Raw genomic sequence first — 8,808 nt, forward strand, 5'->3', positions numbered from 1 at the left:
GTATTTTTCTAACTATTAATAGATTTCCTAGCTTTCATGTTGTATGTGTTTCTGTGTGTGTGTGTCAATGTGTTTGTGTGAATGTGTGCGTTTGTGTGTGTGTGTGTTAGTATGTGTGAGTATGTGTGTGTGTGTGTATGTTTGTGTGTGTCTGTGTGTGTGTGTGTGTTTGTGTGTCAGTGTGTCTGTGTGTGTGTCTGTGTGTGTGTGTGTTAGTATGTATGACGTGTGTGTGTGTGTGTGAGTGTGTATGTGTTGGTATGTGTGAGTGTGTGTGTGTTTGTGTGTGTGTTAGTATGTGTGAGTTTGTGTGTGTGTGTGTGTGTGTGTGTCTTGCAGCTGCTCCATCATTATCAGCTGGCTGGTGGACTAAACCGTGGCGTGTGGCGCCCTCTGGAGGCCTGATGTAGACACTAACTGCTCAGAGGTCCATCCATCCCATCAGAAAACTCACTCATACTATTACACTTTCATTTTAATACAAACCAAGTGATTCTGAAGTCTGGTTGTATGAAGTACTTCGTAGTCAGTGTTTTAGCAACAGTAGAGGGGTCTTTTAGGGGGCAAAAAGGGGAATACTTTATTTTCACTAGAACTCCATCCATAAGTACCACAGTGACGTCATGTATGACTATTTTAGTCATGTTGTTTCATACACGTTCTGCCATAAAACGAGCCTAAAAGCAAAGTCCTAAGGTGGGAAACTTTGGGAAAAAATCATATCAAATGGTGGCCTACGGTCTAATTTGTGTCACTTTTTTAAAATTCCATCCATAAGTAGTGTCGCTTTGCCAGACCCTCCTCTACAGCACTGCAGAGGAAGGTCTGTCTAGTCCATACGGCATTCTGGGATGGGAGAAAAACGTGCTCTGGTTTATTGGCATTTCTTTAAACCAATCACAATCGTCTTGGGCGGTGCTAAGCTCCGGATGGAGCCACGGTGCCTCTGCTAAACGGTCTCAGGAAGGAACTTGTTTTGGTGGAACGTGTACCAGAGATGGGGACTCGAGTCTGAGACTCGGACTTGAGTCGCACTTAAGTTCCACAAACAGCTGACTTCAGACTTGACTCGGACTTGAGCTTGGAGACTCGTCAACAACCTGTTTTCATTTATTGTCCCGTCTCACTTCCCTCTGTTGTTCTGTTTGCCACCTTGTCGCGTTTTATGTGTTATGTGTTACACTTCGTACGTGGTGCTTTAATCCCCCCTGCCCTTATATGGATCCAGGGTCTCACTAAAACAGGGTGAATGGTCACAGTGGGGCAACCGTTAATGCAGAATGTAATTCTAAATCTGAATGTAACATACTGTGTATAAAAAAATATAGCTCTATAAGAAAAATAAAGTTGTCCTCCAAAGAGGGGGGGGTGGTGATAGGAGAAAAAAAAAAAAAAAAAAAAAAAAAAACCTGTTTTCATGCAATTATTGCTTTTTAAATCTAAATGTATTTCTATTTTCTTTTATTGTCGCATATACGTTGGGGAAACGTATGACGAGCTGCTTGTCTCCCGCCCTTTGCCATAATGTGCAACTTAACGCATGCGTTACGCCTTATGTGTGCGCAGTTACATATAAAAAAATGCATTGCCGATGGCGACACTAAGTCCTCCCGGAGTTGTGCCTTTTGTCATTAGTTTTGCTTTCAATTACTTCGTTAACAATGGCAGTAAGAGAACAGCTACATACAAGGGGTGTGGCGCTGCCACTATTTCCACTTCGACATTAGACATTTTTTTGAGTGAAAGAGACGTTATATTTATCATATATCGTCACAGGTAACAAGCTAACCATTGCTAAGTGTTGTGCTAATGCTGGGCAGTGGCGGATCTAGAAAATTTTACATGGGGGGGCAAAGGGGTAGCAAGAGATCTTGGTAGGGTGGCAGGGGAAGACGGTACATGGGAACCCCCATATGTAAACTGCTATGCCCTACTATGCCCTGCAACGCCCTGCTATGCCCTAAACTGCTACAACTATTATTTCTAGTCATAGTTCCATTATCTTTTTTGTTACTATAATTACCATTATTATGAATCATAATTCTCTATATCTGTACGTATCCATCTGTATCTAACCGGCAGCGGCTACCAAGACCCTGGATCTGTCTGTTTCTGCCCAAAAGGAAGTTTTTCCTCGCCACTGTTGCACCAAATTCTTCCTCTTTGGAGAATTGTTGGTCTTTGTAACTTAAAGAGTGTGGTCTAGACCTACTCTATCTGTAAAGTGTCTTGAGAAGAGTGAACTGTTGTTGTATATGTAAATATTTACATATCTAACCCTATAACACATACAACAGAATGGAAATAGCCAAAAACTAAAAACACGTCATGTCACACGACATGTTATGTTACTGTACTGCAATTTATATGTAAGGAGAATATAAACCAATCATATGGTCCAGGGGTAACTGCAGCCTTCTCTTTCTCTCTGTCATCTTCATCTGCCTCCTCCTGATCTCTCTCTGCCTCTGTCCCTCTCTCTGAAGCTGCAGCCTCCTCTTCATCCCTCACTGTCAATTCTTCCTTTCCCTCTTCTCTTTCACTCATTTCTGCATCTCCTTCTGTGGTCTTCTCCTGCTCTGACCTGCCTGGTCTCTCCAGTTTACTGTCTTCTCCTTCTTCATTTCCCTCCTTCTCTTCCTCCTGTGCACATCTCAGGATTTTCTTGGCTGGCAATATCCCCACTTTTAGGTTTCAGCTAATATCTCCAGCTACTCTGGCCTGCAAAAGTCAAGATGTGAAAAGCTCAGGTTATTCTTGTATTACATTACACTGTATGGCCCTGTAGCTAATAAGTAGCCTAAAAACATAACATCAGACGAGATTTATTACATGCACACATCAGTTATGGTTAGACTAGCCTTCTTAATCCCGTTGTATTTGTGGTTTTCCCAGTTTGACAGTAAAGGATGTTGCCTGGTTTAATTTGTGCAGCCGTATTGCCGTGATATGTGAGAGGAAGTGGATTTTATAGTAGGCTACTCCTTAACTAATCATATACAAATGATCGGTCTCAGCGAGCACTGTGTAGTGTGTTGTAACGTAACGCCACCGAAACGGCGACCCTCTGTAAACGTTATGAATTCAAACATGCCAGTTTGTAATATTCTGTATTATGCTCTTCTTGTCTTTACTGAAATCAAACTAATCAAACAGCAGAATGCGCTTACAAACCACGAGGGAGCGATTTGACTTTTGGCTAACGTAATGGACGCGCTGTTGTTGATGCTGACTCGCCTTTAGCAGACATTACATTTATTACAAATGTAACTTTACATGAAACATGTGTCTTAACTTCACCTGGGGAAACTGACTTCACTTTCAGAGGCTGAGGGGAAGGGGGGGGGCAGCTCGGTCGCTCCAGTCTTTGCCGGGATGCAGGGCCACCACACCGCAGCAGACTCGCTGTGTGCGAACGCCGCTCTGCACGTATGATGCAGGGACGTAGCTAAGTATTTGAGGGGCAGGGGGCTAAGATTACATCTACAATTATAATTCATTATGAATTAATATAAATTAATTGTTTGTTTCAATGTTTTAAGAAACCTGTGCGCATAGTGGCAGTTTGTTTTTACAAGCAAAGTTTTTTGAACACCAAAGTTAGGGGGGCAGCTGGGGGGACAAGGCCCTACAGTGGGGGGTCAGCTGCCCCCCCTTGCCTCTGATGCTGGGAACAGGCACATTGTATCTCTATAGTTATATACATATGATGTGACAGATTTAGGTTAATATTTCACCAGGTCCGAGGGCTAGAGGGAGGTGTTAAGTAGAACCCATAAAGTTCTCCTACAACTGTACGGATGGTAGCTACAGGACATGGCTTTGAATTCATAACATTTAACAATACTGTAGCGTTCACGGCTCTGCCGCACGGCTGGCTAGGTAGCTGAATGACGAGGAGACAGTGGCTGAAGTTTAACCGGATGGACCGGGCTTTATTACCCTCGAACACAGGCTAATAACAGGGTTGGAAGAGTGCCCAAAAACAACAACCAAAGCGCTGCTGGCCCCGACTACTCTCCTAGCTTCCTCCCCTCTCCGTAAAACTTCCCCCTCCTTCCCGCCTCCTCTCCAACCTGACCAATCAGCTGAACTAGGGCAACATCTTCCCCCAATGAACACCCCCCGAATCTCTCCCATATTAGTCCTGCAGGGTCGCTACACTGCCCCCCCCGCTAATTCCTTGTCCCCGAGGAAGCTCAAAGTCTTGAAAGCGACCCGGCAATCTCCGCACCCTCTGCGACCTCCTAACTCCTTGACCCTCCGGGAGAGGTCTAGGAGCGGTAGAGGCATTTCTTGGCACTACAGCTCCAAGCGGTGTCACCACCTCTCCTCGAAGAGCATCCTGCTGCCGTATTGGGCTCCTCCTGCGCACGGTGATCCTACACTTGCCCCGGTCTGTGTCACTGGGAAAGCCGGCTGTTGGTTACCCTCGGTATGGTGCCATCCTATCCCGGTGTTAGAACTACTGTGCGTCCTCTTGGAGCCAGTTTGATGCGGTACACAACCTGGCCCACCCTTTGGACCACGTAGCAGGGACCAATCCATGTGCTGTCCAACTTAGGGCAGCGGCCCTTAACTCTCTTGGGACCATACACCCAGGCAAGATCCCCTGCCTGGAAGTCCTGTCCTTTGACGTGCACGTCGTAGCCTCGTTTTTGACGGACCCCGGCCTGCCGCGATTGGTGCCTGGCAAAGTTGTGGGCCGTCTCCAATCGGTCCTGTAACTGCCTGGCATATTCTGGCCCTGCCGAGGCATCGGGTGCATCTGGTGGCCGTCCATAGGCCAGCTCTGGCCGTGCGTTCTCAGCTCTCTGCCGAGCATCAACAATGCAGGAGTACATCCGGTGGATTCTTGGACTGCGCTGCGGCACGCCATGAGGATGAGGGGAATCTGCAGATCCCAATCACTCTGGTCCGGGGCAGTGGAAAGGGCCAGCTGGGCACTCAAGGTCCGCATGAACCGCTCCACTAATCCGTCACTTTGTGGGTGCAGCGGAGTAGTCCTCGTCTTCCGGATGTCAAGCTGGCTACACATTGTGGTGAACACCTGTGCTTCGAAGTTCCGCCCCTGGTCTGAGTGGAGCTGTGATGGTGTTCCGAAGCAGCTGAACATTCCATGTACCAAGGCCTCAGCCACGGTTGTCGCCTCCTGGTCAGGAAGGGGGTATGCTTCGGGCCACTTCGTAAAATAGTCACTGGCGACTAGCACATATCGGTTCCCTCTACTAGTACGGGGGAGGGGCCCCAGCACATCAACGGCCACTCTGTCCATGGGCGCCCCTACCCGGTGCTGCTGTAAGGGTGCACGGGACTGACCTTTGGGGCCTTTACGGGCAGTACAGGCATCACATCGTCGGCAGTAGTCTTCCACATCCCTCCTACTCTGGCCCCCTGTAGAACGTCTGTCTCAGCCGTCTTAAGGTCTTTGTCACCCCAAAGTGACCAACTCGGGGGCTACCATGATGTGCTTCAAGCACTTCCTTACGGAGGTTTTGGGTACAACCACTTGCCATTGTGGCTTCTCCAGTGGCTGGCACACGCCAGCACTCTTCAGGACTCCCTCATGCAGCTCCACTCCAGGCCATTGAGACCAGAGCCCTCTGACGGTGGCGGACTGGCCAACCACATCTTCCCAGGGTGGTCGGATGTTAGCATCCAGCCACCCCATGACCAGATTGAGGTCAGGGTCCTCGAAGTTGCAATTCCCTCCACCTCTTCACATTATTGGGTAACAGCGCCGCACGATCACCCTTCCAGCGTTCTGGCTTGCTGCTTCACGTTCTTCAGAACGGTCACAGTGGTGACAGCCTGGAGCGCATGGTCGGCGGGAGAGACTGTCTGCATTGTTGTGACTTTCCCCAGCTCTGTGCTGAACAGTAAACTGAAAGGCCTGGAGTTGTTCGATCCACCTGGCTACTTGTCCTTCTGGCTCTTTGAAGGACATGAGCGCCACGCAAGGCAGCGGTGGTCAGTGCGGATAGTGAACGGCAGGCCACAGAGGATATGCTTGAAATGGCCCACAGCATCGATCACTGCCAAGAGTTCCCTGCGATGTGACGCAGTAGTTCTTCTCTGGCTTATCGAGGGAGCGACTGTGGTGGAAACAACACGCCGCGCGTCCTCTGGGGTCAGCTACGAGTACGGCGCCAAGACCTGTGTTGCTGGCGTCCGTGTCGAGGATAAACGGCCTCAGGGTTGGGTGCAACCAGCACCGGGTCCTTGCATAAGACCTGTTTTAGCTGGTGGAAGGCAGCTTCCTGATTATGTCCCCACTCATAGGGGAACATCTTTGCGCAGTAAGTTGAACATGGGCGGCGGCCCTACCGAGAATCCAGCCACAAACCGTCTGTAGTAGGAAGCCAATCCCAGGAAGGATCTCAGTTGCCGGACATCAGTGGGGGTGGGCCAACTCCGGACAGCTGCTACCTTGTCTGGTTCTGTCATGATGCCAGCTTCACTTATTTATGACCCAAGAAGGATACCTCCCGCCCCCAGGAAGCAGCACTTACCGGGATGAAGCTTCAGGCCTGCAATCTTGATCCGCTTCAGTACTTCTGTGTTCTCAAGTGCTGAGTCAAAACTGGGCCCATGGACAAGGAGATCATCAAGGTAGACTAGGCAGCTCGGGGGACACCCACAAGGACCTTTTCCATCAGCCTCTCAAATGTTGCGGGGGCGTTGCACAGTCCGAACGGCATGGTGGTGAACTGCCACAGGCCCCGCCCCATGGTAAAGGCGGTGTTGGCTTTGTCTTCTGGAGCCATGCCACCTGCCAATATCCACTCCGGAGGTCCAATGAGGAAAACCAGGCTGAGCCGGCCACGTAAGTCGAGGGACTCATCTATCCGGCGCAGTGGATAAGAGTCTTTCACTGTCTTGTCGTTTAATGGTCGGAAGTCGACACAAAACCTCCACTTTCCATCCTTCCTAGGAGCCATAACGACCAATGACACCCATGGACTTTCGGAGGGCTCAATAATGCCAGCATCCTTCATTTCTTGTAGCATCTGGTTCGCAGCAGCTTGACGGGAATATGGGAGGCGCCTAGGCCGCTAGCGGATTGGCTGTGCATCCCCAGTATTGATGGAGTGCTGAACCAAGTGGGTGAGCCCCACGTCGTTGGGGTTGGTGGAAAAACTGTGTCGATACTCATGCAGGAGGTTCCAGAGCCTATTCTGCTGCTCCAAGCTCAGACCTGCACGATTTTTTCTCCCACAGGTCCTTGACGGTTGCACTGGCGGCTGTCTCTTTCTCAGAAATGGGGGCTACACTTGCGGTCTGGATCACTGCAGGTAATGGTGGCTGGTTGTCCGATGGGACAAGGGCTGTGGGCTGTTAGCGGTTAGTGGACAAGGGCTTCTGTTGGCGGCCTCCCCGAGGTGAGTCTGGAGAATGGGACGGTTCTCTTTGTACATCATCGTCCTCAATGAAATAACTAGTCATTTTTGGAATGTGAGGGTCACTCAGGAAGGGAATAGATACCCCATCAGGGAACATAATTGTCCGTGTTTTGAAGTCGAGTATAGCCCTTTGCTTCACACAGGAAGTCCAGTCCAAGTATACAACTCTCAGTTACTTCAGCGACCCAGACTGGTTGGCAGGTGGAATAAGCCCCACCCTTGGATCTGTGTTTCACACCGTCCCTAGCATGGGGGCCTTTTCCCTGTTACTGTGGTGAGTGGGACATTGGTGGCTTGGGGTAGAGTTCCAGCTGGCAGGAGATCAGGGTGAAGGAGAGTTGCGGTTGAGCCAGAGTCGAGCAGGGTGCTGGTCAATTGGCCATTGACCAATATCGGTACTCGGCAGCTATCATTGTTTGGGGTCTTTTGCGTGCTAAGGGCATGAGTGACAGGGAGGCGGAGCTTTTACCGCAGAATGATTGTCACAACCTCTGGGGAGCGAGGGTTGGCTCGGGTTGCTCCCCTCTACACCGGAGCCTTGAGCGTTTCCGGTGCCGGCACACCCAAAGCAGAATCGAGAATAGGACAGAAGCGCCAGGTGTGACCCCCCTGATTGCACCTCCAGCAGATTTGCCTCTGTCGATCTTCAGGTGAAGGGAAAGGACGTCCGGGGCCCGTCGGCAGAGAGGTTGGTTCAATCTGCGGAGAAGCTTGACTCTTGGGCCTTGTTGACACCTGTCCGGATAGGTTATCGAAACCTTCTATGAGGATGTCTTCCACCGCCAGTGCTTTCTGTAGAGCTGCTTCCAGGGTCTGTGGGTCAGCAAGCCGGACTTGTTGTCGCAATGGAAGAGGTAGGAGGCCACGAATGAATGCTTCTTTAGTTAGCACCAAGCGTGTTTCATCGTCAAACTCAGGGAATCCTCTTTGAGCGAGGTAGCGCAGCTCCGCTGCAAACACTCCTAGCTTTTCTCCAGGTGCCCGCATTCGTTCATTAAACCTCTGTCGCATCACAACTGCGGGGGTGGTGGTCCCAAAGCGTCTCTCTAGTGCCCTGGATATAGCTTGTGGGTTCTCCAGGTCCGCCGCAGTCACATCTAGCAGTACTTTCCTAGCTTCACCTTCCAATGCTGAGATCAAATGGACGGCTCTCTCTGCTGGGGACCAGCCTATGCGGCTGCTAGAAGACCAAACTGGGCCCAGTATGTTTCCCAGGAAGTGAGTCCATCATAGCGCCCAACCTTTAAGCGGACGTCTCTGGGGGATGGTTGTTGCACCCTCATTAGGGCCGTGGTTAGTGCAGCAGTCAAAGCTGGTACCAGGTCACCTGGTCGGTTAGCAGCCGCAGGTGAACTAGCTGGGGTGGCAGTAAGGGAGCAACACTTTTCACATCTCTCCACAGGTT

The 8,808-nt window shown here is 50.1% G+C and overlaps 1 pseudogene; it reads right to left on the reverse strand.

Moving 5' to 3' along the window:
• Positions 1–4,465: 4,465 nt before the first annotated feature.
• Positions 4,466–7,056, reverse strand: LOC120557140 (annotated as a pseudogene).
• Positions 7,057–8,808: the final 1,752 nt, after the last annotated feature.

This window comes from Perca fluviatilis, chromosome 4, assembly GCF_010015445.1.
Source record: "Perca fluviatilis chromosome 4, GENO_Pfluv_1.0, whole genome shotgun sequence".
Classification (NCBI taxonomy): domain Eukaryota; kingdom Metazoa; phylum Chordata; class Actinopteri; order Perciformes; family Percidae; genus Perca; species Perca fluviatilis.